The sequence below is a fragment of the Sus scrofa genome, chromosome 14 (assembly GCF_000003025.6).
Source record: "Sus scrofa isolate TJ Tabasco breed Duroc chromosome 14, Sscrofa11.1, whole genome shotgun sequence".
In the NCBI taxonomy this organism is placed as follows: Eukaryota; Metazoa; Chordata; class Mammalia; order Artiodactyla; family Suidae; genus Sus; species Sus scrofa.
Window position 1 is genome coordinate 106,337,993 of NC_010456.5, and position 20,029 is coordinate 106,358,021.

The window sequence follows — 20,029 nt, forward strand, 5'->3', positions numbered from 1 at the left end:
AGGGTGGTATGAAGTGAGCATAACTGGAAAGACTTGCAGCTGCATTTTTAGTCAAGGTGAATTTGTTCCTTAGTTAAAACTCTTGTTTCAACTGGACACAGAGAAAACAGACCTGAAGGACAGTTTATTTTTATTTTTATCAGTGGGGCAAAATTGACTCAGAATAGAGTACAAAGTGGATATAACTGATTGGTTTGTTTCAATCAGGGGGACGAAAGGTGATAGAGCAGGGACCCTTTAAAAGCTTTAGACTATTATAAAAGTTACATTTCAGGCTCACAGCTGTCTGTTTAAGAAGAGAAAGCATCATGGGTCTGGTTGTGGTCCTGGTGCTCTGTCTCTCCTGTCTTCTTCTCCCCCCACTCTGGAAACAGAGCTCTGGGAAGGGAAAGCTTCTGCCTGGCCCCACTCCTCTCCCAATTCTCAGTAATAGTCTAGAATTAGACATTAAGAACATTGGCGGAGTTCCCGTCGTGGCGCAGTGGTTAACGAATCCGACTAAGAACCATGAGGTTGCGGGTTCGATCCCTGCCCTTGCTCAGTGGGTTAAGGACCCGGCGTTGCCGTGAGCTGTGGTGTAGGTTGCAGACGCGGCTCGGATCCCGCGTTGCTGTGGCTCTGGCGTAGGCCGGTGGCTACAGTTCCGATTGGACCCCTAGCCTGGGAACCTCCATATGCCGCGGGAGTGGCCCAAGAAATATCAAAAAGACAAAAAAAAAAAAAAAAGAACATTGGCAAGTCCTTAGCCAATGTAACTAAGTTTTGAGCTCCTTTGTTGTGTTGCAAAGGGTAATTAAATTAAGCCCAACTCTAAAACTAATATATATTCCTGTGAGCGAGGTGTAAGAAATAGGTTATTGTGAAGCAAATTACTCCCTCTAAAATTTGATATGTCTCTTGGATTTTCAGGCCTGTCGTTATTATAAATAGAGGAATGAAATAACGTGTTTTGTGAGGAGAGTAACATTTAGGTCTTTATATGGTAGAATCAAAATAATGAAGTGGCAAAAGTTGGGAGTGTTGGTTCCCTTCTCTGTTTCATAGCCATTTGCTATGATTTTGCACTGAAGCTAAAAAGTAAATGAAGTGTTTAGTGCGTAGAGATTTCCTTAGAGAAGCCAGGTCCTATGTGAGTTGTGTGTTTTCTTCAGGTGAAAGATGTGATGAGTCAGGGTCCAGGTGGTGGTCAGAGCATTCAATTGGTATCTGCAGGAAGCTGCTGTCTGGACCCTATGAATGCTACAGAATGGACAATATTGTTCTTGCATGAGATGCTGCATGTCCTGGCACTGCCTCTATGACATTTATTCTCTTTTTGTGCTAGTAATACTAGCAGATCTCAAACTAGGATGGGTATTCGAATTATCTGATTTTTGTTTCTATGTTTTTGTTTTATTTTTTACTTTTTATTTTATTTATTTTAGGGCTGCACCAGCTTTGAAGCCTCTGTATAGTAACCACAGGATGCTAAAAATGAAATAGAGGAGTTCTCTCATAGTGCAGTGGTTAATGAATCCGACTAGGAACCATGAGATTGTGGGTTTGATACCTGGCTTGCTCATGGGTTAAGGACCCGGCATTGCCATGAGCTGTGGTGTGGGTTGCAGATGCAGCTCAGATCCTGAGTTGCTGTGGCTCTGGTGTAGGTGGGTGGCTATAGCTCTTATTGAACCCCTGGCCTGGGAACCTCCATATGCCGCAGGAGTGGCCCAAGAAATGGCAAAAAGACAAAAAAAAAAAAAAAAGAAGAAATAGAATTCCCTGACCTCAGTTTCCTTATTTATAAGTGGAGCAAATAAACCTGCTAAAGGTGCTGATAAGAGGATTCATTGTAATCTGTGTGCCAGTTGCTCAGGGGATTGCCTGGCACATCACAGGACATCCATAAGTGGGAGCTCTAATAATTACCATCATATTTATGTATTAAGTTCAGAAATATTTGAGGCTGTATGTGGCAGAATAAAAACATAATAGTAGCATGATAATACATTCTGCATCAGGTACAATATATTATCAAATATTTATTTTATTTTATTTTATTTTTGCTATTATATGCATCTCCACTCCCAGCTCTCAAACGTCTACGGCCCTGCAGGATCAAGATGGCAGAGGAATAAGATGTGGCATTTACCTTTTCCCACAAACACATCCAAAAAACCCATCTACATGTAGAACGATTTGCATAGAACTTGTACTGAACGCTGGCAGAAGACCTTAAACCTCAAAGAAAGGGGAAGAAAGCCTCCACCTAACTGGGTATAACAAATGCAGAAATGAGAGAGAGAAAGGAATCAGGACAGGACTAAAACTCTTGAGAGGGAGCTGTGAAAGAGGAAAGGAACCCACACCCTGGGACTGATGGGGAGATCAGCCAAGATGGAGGGACCTTGAAGCCTCCAAGAAACGTGCAACAGCTGAACTGAGGAGGGCAATGCAGACAGAGAGCTGCACAGATGGTCAGTACCACCTCCAAGGACACCTCAGCTTGAATCAAGTGGCAGGGGCCTGGGTGCTGAGACTCAGGCTGAGGAGGTCAGTACTGGGGACAGGACTAGGGTTGGCTGTGTGTAGACAATATGAAGGGTTAGGGATTGGTGTGCCAAGGACTAGGGAGTGGATCACCAGATCTGAGGCACCCTGGGAGTTGAACTGGACCCACATGAGAAGCAATGTGCCATTGTTGGGGAAAACTGGAGGAGGTGAGGTAGATTTCCATAGGAATATCTTTCTCAGTGCATGTGTGGACTCTTGGAGGGCAAAGCTATGGGCACCGAGGTGATTACTACACAGGCTATGGGCACTGGCCCCTCTTGTGTGGACTGGGGTGGTGGTGCCTCCTGCATGGGCTAAGTGTGATGGCATATCTCTTGCATGATTTATGGGCAGTGGGGTCAGTCTCAGCCATCTCAGACTCCAGAGGTGGGCATTGCCTGTCACTGCTAGGGGTCTGTGAATAGCCAAGAGCTGCAGCCCCACAGGTTGCCACAGAGGAGGACCCTGCAACTGAGCACCACCTGGTAGTACTCTCACTCCCCTGGGAATGCACATGGCCTGCTGCTGCCACTGCCAAATGCTCCAGGCACATTTTACACCTGCCTGAGGATAACTGCCACTTCCCAGGGCCCAGCAACTGGGAGCAGGCTGCACCACCTTCTATGGGTTCTTGTCAATATCAACGGCCCAGCAACCAGACACTTGCTACTAGCCTGGCTCGGTGGCTCCACCTCCCTGGAAGCACATACAGCACCCTGACAAGGGGTTAACAGCCTGCACACACTAAGGAAAGAGACAGCAAGCATCCAAACCAAAAGCAGCTTGAAAAGAAACAGTACGCCTTTACAAAATACCCAGAGGTGCTCTCACATTTAAAAAGCCTTCCAAGACTTTGGGAGCTGTTTTCTTTAAACTCACAGAATGAGAAAAATATAAGCAAAGTGAAGAAGCTCAGGAACCATTTCTAGTTAAAAGAACAGAAAGGTTCCCCCTGAAGGAGCAAAAAATGAAACAGACACTGACCTCTGCAGTCTAACAGATACCAAGTTCAAAAAGGAGACAGTGAAAATACTGAAGGAATTAGAATGAATACAAAGCAATTAAGAGTGTATATGAACAGTAATGTGGATTACTTTAGAAAGGATCTAGAACATATAAGGAGGAGCCAACCAACATGAGAAAGTTCATTGTCAGAGACACAAGCCAAGTGAAAGGCCCTGAAGAGCAGAATGAATAATGCATAGGAATGGCTTAGTGACTTGGAAGATAGAATCCTGGAAATCATCCAATTAGGACAGCAGACAGAAAAACAAATGAAAACACATGAAAGCAGCACCAGAGACCTATGGGATAAGATAAAGCTGGCCAATCTACACATAATAGGGATTCCAGAAGGAGAAGAAAAAGCAAAGGGGATTGAAAATATATTTAAAGAAATTATGGCTGAAAATGTTCTAAATCTGGAGGAAACAGGTATCGAGATATAGCAAGAAGAGAGGGTCCCAGACCATTTGACCTCAAATAGACCCACACCAAGACATATTATAATAAAAATGGCAAAAGTTAAAAAGAGGATTCTAAAGGCATCAAGAGAGAAACAAAGAGTTAATTGTAAGGGAACCACTCCCCCCTTAAGACTATCAGCTGTTTTCTCTCTAGAAACACTATAGCCCAGAAGAGAGTGGCAAGGTATATTCAGATATCTAAAAGGGAAAAATTTGCAGCCTAAAATGCTTTTACCAGCAAGAGTATCATTTAAAATAGAGGAATTTCTCCAACCAACAAAAACAAAAAGAACAGAGCAATCCTAAACCTATTCTAAAAGAAATACTGAAAGGGCTCCTCTAAATAAAAAAGAACTGAGAAGAAATAGGATGGAGGAAACCACAATTGCAAAGGAATCACTTAAGCCAGTATACAGATCTAAAAGGAAAAAAAAAACTGCTGTAAAACTGACAAAGGCCACAGAGAAATACGAAGAAGGACAGTATTTAATGTCCTTCAAGGGATCCATTCAAGAAGAGGCTATTACATTCGTCAATATATGTGCCCCTAATTTAGGAGCACTCAAATACATACAACAAATATGAAGAGACGGAAAAGGATTAATTGATGGGAACACAATAATACTAGGAGGTTTTAACACCCCACTCACATCAATGGACAAATCCTCCAGACAGAAAATCAACAAGGCAACAGAGATCCTAAAAGACACTAGAAAATGGAGGCATAATGGATACTTACAGGATATTACATTGAAGAAAATCAGAATGTTCATTCTTTTCAAGTGCACATGGAACATTCTCAAGGATTGACCACAGACTGGGGCACAAAACTAACCTCAACAAATTTAAGAGTATAGAAATTATTTCAAGTAACTTCTCTGACCACAATGGTGTGAAACTAGAAGTCAACCACAGGAAAATAAGTGAGAAATACTGCCCGCATGAGGGCCAACCAACATGCTACTAAAAAACCAATGGGATAACAAGGAAATCAAAAGGGAAATTTAAGAATATCTTGAGAGGAATGGTAACGAAAACACAACCATTCCAAATCTATGGATGCCTCAAAAAGAGTTCTGAGAGGGAAGTTCATAGCCTTCCTCAAAAAGAAGAAAAATCTTAAATCAACAACTTAACCTACCACCTAAAAGACTTAGAAAATAAAGAACAAACAAAACCTCAAGTCAGCAGAAGGAATGAAATCAAAAAGATCAGAGGAAGTCAATATAAGAGAAATTCAAAAATGATAGAAAAAGATGAATAAAACCAAGATCTGGTTCTTTGAAAGGGTAAACAAATTTGACAAACCTCTGGCCAGACTTCCTAAGAATAGCAGAGAAAGAATTCAAACAAAAGTACAATTGATAAAGGAGATCTCAACGGATACTGCAGAAATACAAAAAACCATAAGAGAATACTATGAACAATTATATGCCAACAAATTTGAAAACCAGGAAGAAATGCACAACTTTCTAAAGGCATGCAGCCTTCCAAAACTGAATCACGAAGGAATAGATCAATTGAACAGACTGATCACTAGAAATTAAATTGCATATGTCATAAAAACACTCCCTACATACAAAAGTCCAAGACCAGAAGGCTTCACAGGCAAATTCTACCAATCATACAAAGAAGAACTTATACCCACTTTTAAAAATTTTTCCAAAAGGTTGAAGAACATGGAACCCTCCCAGAGGCATTCTATGAAGCCACCATCACCCTAATACCAAAACTGAGCAAAGATACTACCAAATAAGAAAATCATAGGCCAATATCTTTGATGAATATAGATGCAAATATTCTCAACACAATTTTAACCCACGGAATCCAACAACATATAAAAAAGATCATACACAACTACCAAATGGGGTTCACCCCAATTTCATAGAGATGGTTCAATATATATAAGCATATCAATTAATGTCCTATACCACCTTAACAAAAGCCAAAACTACATGATCATCTCAAGAGGTAAAGAAAAAGCACTTGACAAAATCCAACATCCATTCATGAGAAAAACGCTTATCAAAGTGGGTATACAGGGAACATATCCGAACACGATCACAGCTATTTATGACAAACCCTCAGGCAATGTAATAAATGCAGAAAAGTGGAAAGCCTTCCCACTAAAATCTGGAACAAGACAAGGATGCCCACTCTCACCACTTTTTTTCAACATAGGATTGGAAGTCCTAGCCACAGCAATCAGACCAACAAGAGAAATAAAATGTATTCAGATTGGAAGAGAAGAGGTAAAACTGTCACTCTATGCAGATGATCTGATAACTGTCTATAGAAAATGCTAAGTACACACAAAAACCACCTGAACTGATCAATGAATTCAACAGAGTAGCAGGGTACAAGATTACCATTCAGAAATCGGTTGCATTTCTGTTTACTGACAATGAAATATTAGGAAGTGAATATAAATATGCAGTATTTTTAAAGTTGCACTCCCAAAAATTAAATGCCTAGGAATAAACCTGACTATGGAGGTGAAAGACATACATGCTGAGAAGTATTAAACATGAATCGAGGAAATTAAAGAGGATTCATTGAAATGGAAAGATATTCCATGCTCCTGGATTGGAAGAATTCATATCATTAAAATGGCCATACTCTCCAAAGCAACCTAGAAATTCAATATGCAACCCCTACGAAATTAGCCAAGACATGTTTACAGAACTAGAACAAATGAAAAATTTACATGGAACCATAAAAGACCGAGAATTGCCAAAGCAATTCTGAGGGGAAAAAACCTACCAGGAGGTATAACTCTCCCAGACTTCAGACAATATTACAAAGCTATAGTAATCAAGACTGTGTGGTATTGGTCCAAAAACAGACATACAGATAAATGGAACAGAATTAGAGAACCCAGAAATAAACCCAGACACCTATGGTCAATGAAGCTTTGACCAAGGAGGCAAGAATATAAAATGGGAAAAAAAGAGTCTCTTCAGCCAGTGGTGCTGGGAAAACTGGACAGCTGCATGTAAGTCAGCAAAACTAGAACACACCCTCACACCATACACAAAAATAACCTCAAAGTAGCTTAACGACTTAAACATAAGGCAAGACACCATCAAACACCTAGAAGAGAACATAGACAAAACATTCTCTGACATCAACCTTACAAATGTTTTCTTAGGTCAGTCTCCCATGGCAAGGGAAATAAAAACAAAAATAAACCAATGGGACCTAATCAAATGGGCAAGCTTTTGCAAAACAAAGGAAAGCATAAAAAAAAAGACAACCTATGGAATGGGAGAAAACAGTTTCAATCAATGCAACTGACAAGGGCTTAGTCTCCAAAATGTGCCAACAGCTCCTACAACTCAACAGCAAAAAGAACAAACAACCCAATTGGAAAATGGGCAGAAAGCCCAAATGGACTTTTCTCCAAAGAACGCATATGGATGTCCAACAGGCACACGAAAAAATACTCACCATCACTTATCTTTAGAGAAATGCCATTCAAAAGTACAGTGAGGTACCACTTCACACCAGTCAGAATGGCAATCATTGGTAAGTCTATAACTAACAGATGTTGGTGCAGGTGCAGAGAAAAGGGAACCCTCCTACACTGTTGGTAGGAATGTAAATTGGTACAACCACTATGGAAAACAGTATGGAGGTGTTTCAAAAAACTAAATATAGAACTTTGATATGATCCAGCTGTCCCACTCCTGAGTGTATGTCCAGACAAAACTTTCATTCATAAAGATACATGCACCCCTGTGTTCATTGCAGCACTATTCACAATAACCAACACATGGAAACAATCTAAATGTCCAAGCACAGATGAATGGATTAAGACAATATGGTATATATACACACTGGAATACTACTCGGCCATAAAAATAATGATGCAGATGCAGCAACACAGATGGAACTAGAGACTTTCAAATGGAGTGAAGTAATCAGAAAGAGAAATACAAATACCATATGATGTCCCTGATATCCAAATCTATCATATGGCATAAATGAACCTATCTACAGAAAAGAAACAAAGTCATGGACTTGGAGAACAGACTAGTGGTTGCCAAGGGGGAGGGGATAAGGAACAGGATGGACTGGGGTTTGGGATTAGTAGATACAAACCATTGCATTTGGAATGGATAGGCAATGAGGTCCTATCCAGGCAACCATATCTGATCTCTTGTGATGGAACATGATGGAGGATAATGTGTGAAAAAGATTGTGTGTGTGTGTGTGTGTGTGTGTGTGTGTGTATGATATCATGATATATGAATGGGTCACCTGTACAGCAGAAATTGACAGAACATTATAAATCAAGTATAATAAAAAATTTAAGGAAAAAATATGTGGTCCGTGTACACTCTGTATTTTGCCATGAAGCCTACCATGGTGTTGTGTGGATATGAAACAGTGAAGGAAGCTCCGATTGATTTGGGAGAGGAGTTTTCTCAAAGGGGCAGTCTCTCAGTTCTTGAAAGAGATGCTAAAGTATATGGTGGGTGTGCCCGTGTGCATGTTCAGCACTGGAAATAGAGGTAGGGAGGATGAAATATGGGACTTTGAAGTTTTTCCTTCCCCCACCCCCCAACAGAGCTTGGTCCACCAGCAAGGTTACCAGGTGTCACTAGCTCACTTCTTCTCTAGGACCTCCCTCCTAGTTTCTGCATTGTCTCTTGTTAAGACTCGTATTCACAATGCAAAGTCATAGAAGGAAAGCTGATGTTTCTCCCTCATGATGCTGAGGCATTTGGGGATGGGGAAGAGGAGCATTGAGGACCGAGTTCAGGAGGAAGCCTGCTGCCATGTGGAGGAGTTGAGAAAAACCAATGGTGGGTGACTCTGTTCTCTAACTCTGACCTCAACAGATTGATCTATCTCCAATGATGTCCTTGGAAACACTTCCAGGGCGGCCACCTCCTTCAGGTCAGTTATGGTTTTCAGCCTTAAAGAGGAGGAAGAAAAGAGAGCCAAGGGAGCTTTTGCGTAGCTGTGCCTTTTCGGTGTTTCTACCCAAGATGGTGCACACAGTGTGCATATAAAAGTCATTTAATCATTCTCCATCCTGAACCTTGTTTGTGTTCAAGTCAAAAACACGAAGAATAGTTTTGAGTCATGTCCTGAAAGAGTTGGAGCATGATGTTTTTCCTATAGCATAAATGCATGCTATCTATTCCAGAGCAGTTCACCAGGGAATACTTGTTACTTGGACAGAGTGGGAATGAAACTTGTGGGGCATGAAACAAATGACATGTGTATTCACTTAAGTGAACTGTATTTGTATATTCAGTCTCACAGACATGTCTGAGAGTTGCTTCCAGGGCCCATGCCTACAGTCCTGGGAAATGGCAATGACACCCATGGTTTTAACCATTTAGTGATATCTTATTGCAGTTTTCATAAATTATGATTTCTCTTTAAAGGCAGCACTATTTTAAAAATATCTTTATTGTGTATTTGCCTTGACTGTTGCACTTTTTCCATTGTAATTTTCCTGTTTCAGTTTTGGCCTCTCTTTTTGCCTTAGAGAAGTCTCTTTATCATTTCTTGTGAAGGTAGTTAGATGGTGCTGAGTTCTTTTCTCTTTGCTTGTCTGTAAAATTGTTGATCTCTCCCTCAGTTCTGAATGAGAGCCTCACTGGGTAGAGGATTATTGGTTGTTGGATTGGCCTTTCCATCGCTGTAAATATATCATGCCTCTCTCTTGCCCTGAAGAGTTTCTGTTGGAAAGTCAGTCAGTAGCCTTAGGGGAGTTCCCTTGTGTGTAACTTGTAACTTTTCTCTTGCTGCATTTAATTTTCTCTCTTTATCTTTTTCTGACATTTTAACAACAATGTATCTTGGTTTGTTCCTCTTTAGTTTGACAAGTTTGGGGCTACCCATGCTTCCTGCACTTGGATGCCTGTTACTGATCCCAGAAGAGGGAACTTTTCAGCTCCTGTGTCTTCAAATATGTATTCTGCTCCTTTACTTCACTCTTTGCCTTCTGGGACCACTGCAATATGAATGCTAGTATGATTAGTTGGTGTCAGAGGTCTTTTAAACTATCCTCATTTCTTTTCCTTCTTTTTTCTGTTCGTTGTCAGGAATTTCCACCACTCTGTCTTCCAGCTCACTGATGTGTTCCTCTCTTTCATTTAGGCTATTCATGTTTCCTTCTAGTTTTTTTATGTCAGTTATTATAGTCTTCATATCTGTTTTGTTGTTCTTTATATTTTCCAACTCTGTTAAAAACCACTAACTTCTTGCTCCATGTATCCATGCTTTGCCCAAGTTCTTTCATCATCTTTATGATCATTACCCTGAACTTGTTCTTGGTTGGATGACTTATCTCTACTTCACTTAGTTCCTCCTCTGTGGTTTTCTTTTTCCGTCATTTGGAGCATGGTCTTCTTTTGCCTTGTTTTTCCTACCCTGTTGCTTCTATGACTATTTATCTGGTAGATTTTATGTATTTCTTGACTTTGGAGAAATGGCCTTTTGTGGGAGACATCCAGTGTATCCCAGCAACACACTGCCCTCTCATCACTAGAGCTGTATGCCTCAGGAGTTACCCCTATGTGGGCTGTTGTTCCTGCTGTTGTGGTGGGCTGACTGGTGTGGGCAACTGTGTAGTCTTGGTTGGCCCTGGTCAGGTTGGTCAAGTTGGTTGCCTGTAGCCACCCTGTGCAGTGGCTGCCAGTCACTGGTTGGCCAGGCTGAGTCATGAAGCAGTTGACTGTGGAATTCTGAGGCATTTCAGGGATAGTGCTGGTTCACTGGTGGACAGAGTCAGGCTTTAAGAGATCCCGGGACTGATCCAAGAAAGTAAAGCCAGGTTCTAGGGCAAGTTCTATTCCACTGGGAGGCAGAGGCAAGTCCTGGGGTCTCTCTATAGGACCCAGGGATCCCAGAGCTCTTATGGGATTGCTTGTATGTGGGGCTGGTTCCTGACACGAGAGGCTCTGGGTTCTAGGTGTCCTGAAGCTTGTGTTGGCCTGCTGGCATGTGGGGCTGGGCTCACCAAGTCCCTTGTGTCTACCTGCTGGCCTTCAGGTAGATGGGTTGGGTGTGTAGTCTGCAGGGCTATCACAGTCTTGGTGCCGGTGTCTTCCCACTGGTGGATGAGGCTGGTCCTGAGCCTAGAGTAGGCCAACTGGTAGAAAGGGTTGAGGCCTAGTGGGTCTCAGGATTGGTGCTGGCCTGCTGATGGATGGGCTGCATCTCAGGGCTGTGGGCCTCTGGTTATTCTGTGACTGAGGTCCACTGATGATATACAGGCTGACACCAAGGATAAGCAGGCTTGCTGGTCTACTGATAGATGGACTGGGTCTGTGTAGGCTGTCACTGTTCTTCAGCTCTTATCCACTTGCTGGTGGGTGAGGCTTGTCCTGAGACTAGAGCAGGGTTGCTGGTGGGCAGGGCTGGGGATTCTTGGAGTGGTGTGTTGAGCTGAGTCCTTAGTTCCTTGGCTGCAGGGTCCTGAGGGACCTTGCACTAGTGCCTTGCACTGCTGTTTGGAGCTGGGTCCTGGGCCCTCTGGTGGCAGGGCTATATACAGGAGTGCCTGTGAGGTCAGAGGCTCTTAAGGCAGCCTGTCTGCTGGTGGGTAGGGCTCTGTCCCCACTTGGTTAGTTGCTTCACTTTAGGTATCTGAGTACTGGTTGTTGGGTGGATGGAGGGGGCTGGGTGCTGATGCTAATCACAGAAGGACTTGGCAGCACCAGCATTTACATGAACTCCCCAAATGGCTGAAAAACAGGAGGAGCTCCAGTTTCCTCCTGCCTTTTGGGGAGAGGCATTAGCAAGTCTGTCTGACCCAGGCTCCTTTCAAATTACTGCTTATGCCCTGCATCCCAGAGAATTGAAATTTTGTCTGTGTCCTTCATGGGTGGAGTCTCTGTTTCTATTTCCCTCAGTCATCTTGAACTACTGAAAATAAGCCCTCCTGGCCTTCACAGCCAAACATTCTGGAGGCACGTCCCCCTGTTGCAGGACCATCATGCTGGGGAGCCCTATAGGGGGTTCAGACATCTCACTGCTTGGAGACAACCTCTGCAATTGTAATTATTCTCCTCCTTGTGGGTTGTCTACCTGGGGGTGGGGTAGACTTCACTCTACCACACCTCTGCTCCTCACAGTCTCTTTGTTGTTCTTTCTTTATATCTTTGGTTGTTAGAGATCTTTTCTGGTAGGTTCTGGTCTTTTTCACTGATGGTTGTTCTGTAAATAATTGTTATTTTGGTGTGCCCATGCAAGGCAATAAGCTCAGGTATTCCCGCTTTGCTGTCTTTGCCAGTCTCCTCTCATGTTTCTTTTTCCATAATTGTTGATAGACATTTAGGATGTTTCCACCTCTTGGTTATTGTTAATGTGGGAATACTGATATCTCTTTGAGATCCTGATTCAGCACTTTTGGGTCAACACTCAGAAGTAGGATTGCTGGGTAATAATTTAATTCTGTCTTTATTGTTTGAGGAATGTCCGCACTGCTTGTCGTATTAAATCATATGACATTCTATTAACTATGTGCAATACAGTTGAATTCAATTTCTCAACTCCCTTATCAGTATGTTATTTTCTTCCTTCCTTCCTCTCTCTCTCCTTCCTTCCTTCTATTTTTCCTTCCTTTTTTTCTCTCCTTCCTTCCCTCTTTCATTTTGACAATGACCATCCTAGTAGATGTGAGGTGATACCTCTTTGCTTTTGATTTGCATTTTTTAATGTGTAGGATAAACCCAGACATTTGTATTTTTGGTTTGCTTTTTGCAATGTAAGCACCTGATTCAGGCTATGATTGCCAAGGCATTGATTCCAAATTCAAAGTTGCATCCCCTTCAGATATGGCTATCAAATGAACACAAGACAGCCACAGGACTACAGAGTTCCCCCCATTGAGCCTCCATTGTTCTTGGTTGATTTTGGTTATTGGTTACTTGTTTTTGTCTTCTTCTGGTCCTTTGTATTCCCACTCTTTATGTTTTTCTACTTTTTAATTTTTTATTAAAGTATAGTTGATTTATACTGTGGTATCATATTCTGCTGTACAACAAAGTGACCCAAAGTGACCCAAAATATATATACACATTTTTTTTCTCATATCATTCCCCATTAATTTTTATTGCAAGAGATTGGACACAGCTCCCTATGCTGTATAGTAGGATCACCTTGCCCATCTATTCTAAATGTAATAGTTTGCATCAATTAACCTCAAACTCCCACTCCCTCCCCCTTTACCCTTGGCAACCACAAGTCTGTTCTCTATGTCTGAGTCTGTTTCTCCTCCTTAGATAAGTTCATCTGTGGCATATTTTAGATTCCACACATAAGCGGTATCATTATGGTATCTGTCGTTGTCTTTTTGACTTACTTCATTTGGTATGAGAGCCTCTACTTCCAGCTATATTGCTGCAGATGGCATTATTTTGTTCTTCTTTATGGCTGAGTAGTAGTCCATTGTGTATACATACCACATCTTCTTCATCCATTCGTGTGTTGATGGACATTTAGGTTGTTTCCATGTCTTGCTCTTGTGAATAGTGCTGCAATAAACATGTGGGTGCATGTATCTTTTTCAGTGAAAGCTTTGTCTGTATATATGCCCAGGAGTGGGATTGCTGGATTATATGGTAGTTTGTATTTCATTTTCCAAGGAACTTCCATACTGTTTTCCATAGCGGTCATACCAATTTACATTCTAACAGTGCAGGAGGGGTCCCTTTACTCCACACTGTTTCCAGCATTTGCTATGTGTAGACTTACTAATGATAGCCTCTGTGACAGATGTGATGTGGTACCTCACTGTAGTTTTTGTATTCGTTTGATTGTTTGTTTTGCTTTTTAGGGCTGCGCCTGTGGCAAATGGAGTTTCCCAGGCTAGGGATCTAATCGGAGTTACAGCTGCGAGCCTACACCACAGCCCCAACAATGCAGGATCTGAGCCACATCTGTGACCTACACCACAGCCTATGGCAACGCCAGATCCTTAACCCACTGAGCAAGGCCAGGGATCGAACCCACACCCCCATGTTTTCTAGTCGGATTTGTTTCTGCTGCACCACATCAGGAACTCCTCCCTGTAGTTTTGATTTGCATTTCTATAATAATTAGGGATGAGCATTTTTTTCATGTTCCTGTTCGCCATCCATGTGTGTTCTTTGGAGAAAAGTCTATTCAGGTCTTCTGTGCTTTTTTCAATTGAGTTCTTTGTTGTTTTGCTGTTGAGTTGTATGAGTTGTTATATTTTGGAGGTAAATCCCTTGTCCATTGCATCATTTGCACCTATTTTCACCCATTCTGTAGGTTGTCTTTTTGGTTTTTTTTAGTGGCTTACTTTGCTGTGCAAAAGATTTTAAGTTTAAATGGGTCCCATTGGTTTATTTTTGCTTTTAATTCTATTGCTTTGGGAGCCTGACCTAAGAAAACATTTGTATGGTTGATGTCAGAGAATGTTTTGCTTATGTTCTCTTCTAGAATTTGATGGTATCTTGTGTCATTTTTAAGTCTTTAAGCCATTTTGAGTTTGTTTTTGTGCATGGTGTGAGGCGGTGTTCCAGTTTCACTGACTTACTTGCATCTGTCTGGTTTTCCCAGCACCACTGGCTGAAGAGACTGTCTTTTCCCCATTTTAATATTCTTTCCTACTTTGTTGGAGAATAATTGACCATAGGTATCTGGGTTAATTTCTGGGTTCTCTAATCTGTTCCATTGGTCTGTATATCTTTTTTTTACCAGTACCACACAGTCTAGATTACTATAGCTTTGTAATATTGTCTGAAGTCTGGGAGAGTGCTGCTTTTTTTTTGTTTTTTTTTGTTTGTTTGTTTGTTTTTGTTTTTTTGTTTTTTTGTTTTTTTCCCCTCAGGATTGCTTTGACAATTCTGGATCATTTATGGTTCCATGTAAACGTTTGGATTGTTTGTTCTATTTCTGTGAAAAATGTCATGGGTAATTTGATAGGAATCACATTAAATCTTTTTGCTTTGGGCAGAATGGCCATTTTAACAGTGTTAATTCTTCCAGTCCAGGAGCATGGAATACCCTTCTATTTATGTTTTAAACACCAGTAGTGTGCTCTCAAAGCCCTGTGCCCCCACTCTTTACCCCAATGAGGGCAGAACTCCAGGTCTGCATGCAGATGGTCTCTCTCTCTTCTTCCACCTACAATCTCTCAATGTGTCCCCAGGTATGCTGGTAACTTCCAGGTCCTGTAGGTAATAAAGTTATATTTTTCACAGTTTCCTGATGGTTTTTTCCTAAAGCTTTTGCAGTCATAAAAATCACAAGGTCTGTTCCAACCATACCATTGGTTATCGATAGGCTGAGACTAGGGTAAAACCTAATTAGTGCATAGAGCATCTTATAATGTACCTATTGATCATTTTTATTTCTTCTTCTTTTCCTAAATGAACACAAGATAAAGATATTAATTAACTCATTAATGAGGAAATCTGTTGTCTTGGTTGTAATAAGGTGTTATTGTCAGTTGAGAGGAGAAGGATATAAAACTTAGACTAGAGGAATGTTGATGTGTGTGTGCACATGAAGGCAAAACTAGCTGGGAACATCAGCTTAGCTTCCACTGGACAGAACAATGTAATTCCTGTCCATGTATATAGATGAGAATTATTTTGCATTGCTATCAGGTATTGATAATTTCGAAATTATTTCAGATTGGTCCAATGTAATCACAATCAGATAAAGCACAAACGTAGGCTATAGACAATGCATAGTTCTCTACTGGAGCACATATTTTCCCTACACTGTTGCTGTAACTACATCTACATATCCAGTTAAAAAAAAAACTTTCTTGAAATGATGTGATCTACCCTCAATATTTTCCCCTCAGCTTTATTGAGATCAATATGATATATAACATTGTCTATGTTTAAGATATACAATATATTGATTTGATATGCTCAGATATTGTCTTATGATTGCCATCATATCCGTGTTTGGCAGCTCAAACAGGCCACATAATTTCTATTTCTTTGGAAAACATTTAAGATCTACTCCCTTAGCAGCTTGCAGGTTTATGATACAGTAAAGTTAAATGTAATCTCAATTCTGTACGTTAGCTCCCCAGAACGTTGTCATCTTCTAACTTGAAGTTTGTACTCTTTGACCAATATCTCCCCATTAGCCCCACGCACAGTCTCAGGAGGCTCCCCTTCTACTCTTTGTTTCTATGAGTTTGGCTTTTTTAGATTCCACATATAAGTAAAATCATATGGTATTTTTTGTATGTATATGTATGGTTGAACCTTGAACAGCAGGGATTTGAACTGTGTGAGTCCACTTATATGCAGAGTTTTAAAAATAAATATGTACTACAGCACTACATGATCTTTGGTGGAGTGAATCCTCACATGCAAAATTGTGGACATGAAGACTGGCTGTGAAGTTGTGCATAGAATTTTGACTGTGCAGGAAGTTGGTGCCCTTTACCCATATTGTTCATGAATCAAAGGTTTATAAGACATGTTTTTCTAATATAGAGTTGTTCCAGCTTGTGGGAGGTGCTGATTCAGGTCTGGTACAATTGCACTTAATATCAGTTTTATTTTATCTGTTTTCTGTTTTGTGCTTGCTTATGGTCCTATGACTGTTTAATTGGATTCTGGCAATCTCATGAAGACATTTTAGTCTGTACATCATTTCTAAACAAGTGTTTCTATGGGGGAAGAAGGCTGGAACTTCCTATTATAGCATCTTTCTGATGTCACTCTTCACTGTACTTAAAAAAAGATTGAATAGAGTTCCTTGTGCTATGTGTACATAGGATCTCATTATTTTATCCATTCTAAATGTAATAGTTTGCATCTGCTAACCCCAACCTCCCAGTCCATCCCACTCCCTCCTCATTCCCCCTTGGCAGCCACAAGTCTGTTCTCTATGTCTGTGAATCTCTTCCTGTTTTGTAGATAGGTTCATTTTTGCCTTATTTTAGAATCCATAGATGAGTGATATCATGTGGTATTTGTCTTTCTCTTTCTGACTTACTTCACTTAGTAGGAGAATGTCTACTTGCATCCATATTGCTGTATTCTCTTTCTTTCTGTATCCATGCTTAATTTTCTTCAGGCTTTGTAGATAGATGATATTCAGCATTGAAAATATTAGTAATTAAATGATATGACAGTGACCTCATAAACGTTTTCATCATTCACCCTTCAAATCAGCAGGTGCCTTGGTTGGAAAGAGTACAAGAAAAGGCAGTGGGTATGAGTTGAATATTCAAAAAGAAAACAATTTAACTAGCTAGGTTAAAATGGTCTATTCAGATGAAGGTAAAAGTAGTGTGTTGATTTTATACATGCGCAATATTTTATTGCTAAGGAATTTTGTGGAGAGAGATTTAAAGTTTCTAACATCATCCTTACTTGTTATCTCAAAGACAGTGTGTTTCATATGTATATTGTAATGGTGCATTTAAATTGTTTGTTGTTCTTTTGTGTGTGTATATCTTTTTTTGACTTTTAAGGGCCACACCCACAACATATGGAGGTTCCCAGGCTAGGGGTCTAATTGGAGCTGTTGCTACCAGTCTATGCCAGAGCCACAGCAATGCCAGATCCGAGCCCCATCTGCGACTTATACCACAGGTCACGGCAACGCTGGATCCTTAACCCACTGAGCAAGGCCAGGGATCTGAACCTGTAACCTCATGGCTCCTAGTTTGATTCATTTTCAATATAACATGACGGGAACTCCTGCTTGTTGAGTATAAAGTAAAATGAACTGGCATAGACACAGAGTTGGAGTTACTTGCCTATGAGCATGAATCCTGCACCATTTGCTGAAAACAGTTCCCACATGAATCATCTTGGAACCTTTATAAAAATTCAGTTGACTCATTATGTGGGAGGATTTATTTGTGTGATCTCATGTCTATTCCAATAATCTATACATCAGTCCTTATCCCAGTAGCACATCATCTGATAGTCTTAATTTCTAGCTTCGTATTTAGTCTTAAAATGGAGAAGTTTAAGTCTTCCAATTTTTTTGTCATTTCTTAAAGATTGTTTTGAGTTTTCTGTATCCCTGAATTTCCAGATAAATTTGAGGATAAACTAATCAATTTCTGCAAAGAAATCATTGGTGAGTTTGATGGGGATCACATGAAATTTGTAGATCAGTTTATGAAGTAATGTTTGTAAAATTGAGATTAAATTCACATAATATGCAGTTAACCTTAAAATGGTACACTGTACAGTAGTGTACACTTAGTGGTACTTAGTGCAGACACAAGGTTGTGTGATCTCTCACCCACTTATTTCAAAGTTTTCCCATCACTTTGCAGTAACGTGCCATATCCATTAAATGATCACACTCCATTCCCTCTATCCCATCATGTGTTAACCTGTAACCTATTTTATGCTATGGATTTACTTGTTATGGGTATATCATATAAAAGGACTCATAGATTTGTGCCTTTTGTTTCTGGCTTTTTTTCATCCCATATAATGTTTTGTAGGATTATCTAAGCTTTAGTATATATCAGTACTATGTTTTTTCAGTTATGGCTGAATAATATTCAATTTTATATCCATACCAAAATTTTTTAAGCCTTCATGTGTTGGTGGACATTTGTGCTGTTTCTCTTTGGGTCTTAAGAATGATGTTGCTACAAATATTTGTGAACAAGTTTCTTCATGGACATATTTTCATTAATGTTGAGTATATTCCTCAGAGTGGAATTTATGAGACATATGATAATTTTATGTCTAACATTTTGTGGAACAACCAAACATTTCCACAGTGACTGCAGCATTTATTTTCACATGAGCAATGTCAATTTCCCACATAATTGCCACTGTTTCATTTCTAATTCTTGTAATGACTAAGGCTTGCATAGGGAATGTGAAGTGGTATCTCATTGTGGCTATAATTTTGTTATCTTAATGAACAATGATGGATGTATTTTCATGTGCTGGTACCCATTTTTATATCTTCTTTTCAGAAATGTTACTCACTTCCTTTGCCCTTGAAAACTGGGCTCCTTGTCTTTGTTTTGAGCTGCAAAGGTTGATTTTTATGGCATCATCCCCTTATATGTGTATTGAATGCAAATATTTCTTTCCATACACTTCGGTTGTCACTTCATACCTTTAATTGTCATTTTTTTACAGACATTTTAATTTTTATGAAATCTCATATGTGTATATGTATATATATCAAAGGGAAATATATATATATATTTTTTACTTTGGTGTTGAATATAAGAATCTGTTGCCAATTCTGAGTTTCTTTTTTGCTTTTTTGCTTTTTAGGGCCTCACCCATGGCATATGGATGTTCCCAGGCGAGGAGTCTAATCAGAGCTACAGCTACTGGCCTATGCCACAGCCACAGCCACAGCCACAGCAACACCAGATCTGAGCCACATCTAAAATCTACACCAGAGCTGACAGCAATGCCAGAGCCTTAACCCACTGAGGGAGACCAGAGATCAAACCCGCAACCCCATGGTTCCTAGTTGGATTCGTTTCTGCTGCGCCATGATGGGAACTCCAAAAATATGTATTTATGTATGATATATTCATAAGCATTGCCTAATTAAATACATTGTTATTCATATGAACAAATTTTAGCTGTTAAATCAATTACGAGTAACGAAAATAAAAACGTTAAATTAAACTTCACTCACTCTTTCTTTGTAATTCTTCTTTACTTTATGTAGATATGTTTCTCAACTGCATGATTTTCCTTCATTTGCAAGACTTTCTGTTGAGACTTCTTGCAGGGCAGTCCTACTGGTAACAGATACACTCAGTTTGCTTTTTTTCTTTTTTCTGAGGATGTCTTCATTACTCCTTTTTTTTTGAAGCTTCAGTTTGCAGGATGCACAATCTCGGTTGGTGGGTTTTTTTTTTCTCTCTCTCAACACTTTAAATATTTCACTCCACTCACTTCTTGCTTGCAAGGTATGTGAGGGAAAGTCAGAATAATTCTTATCTTTGTTCCTTGATAAGGAAGTTGCTTTTTACCTTTGACTTCTCCAGAATTTTTAATTTACCTTTGATGTTTTGGTAGTTTAAAAATGTATGCCTGGAGTAAGGTTTCCTTTTTTTT

At 40.1% G+C, this 20,029-nt stretch overlaps 1 pseudogene; it reads left to right on the forward strand.

Annotated features, from left to right (window-relative positions):
- Positions 1–20,029, forward strand: part of LOC110256856 — a 65,487-nt pseudogene continuing 45,458 nt past the window's right edge.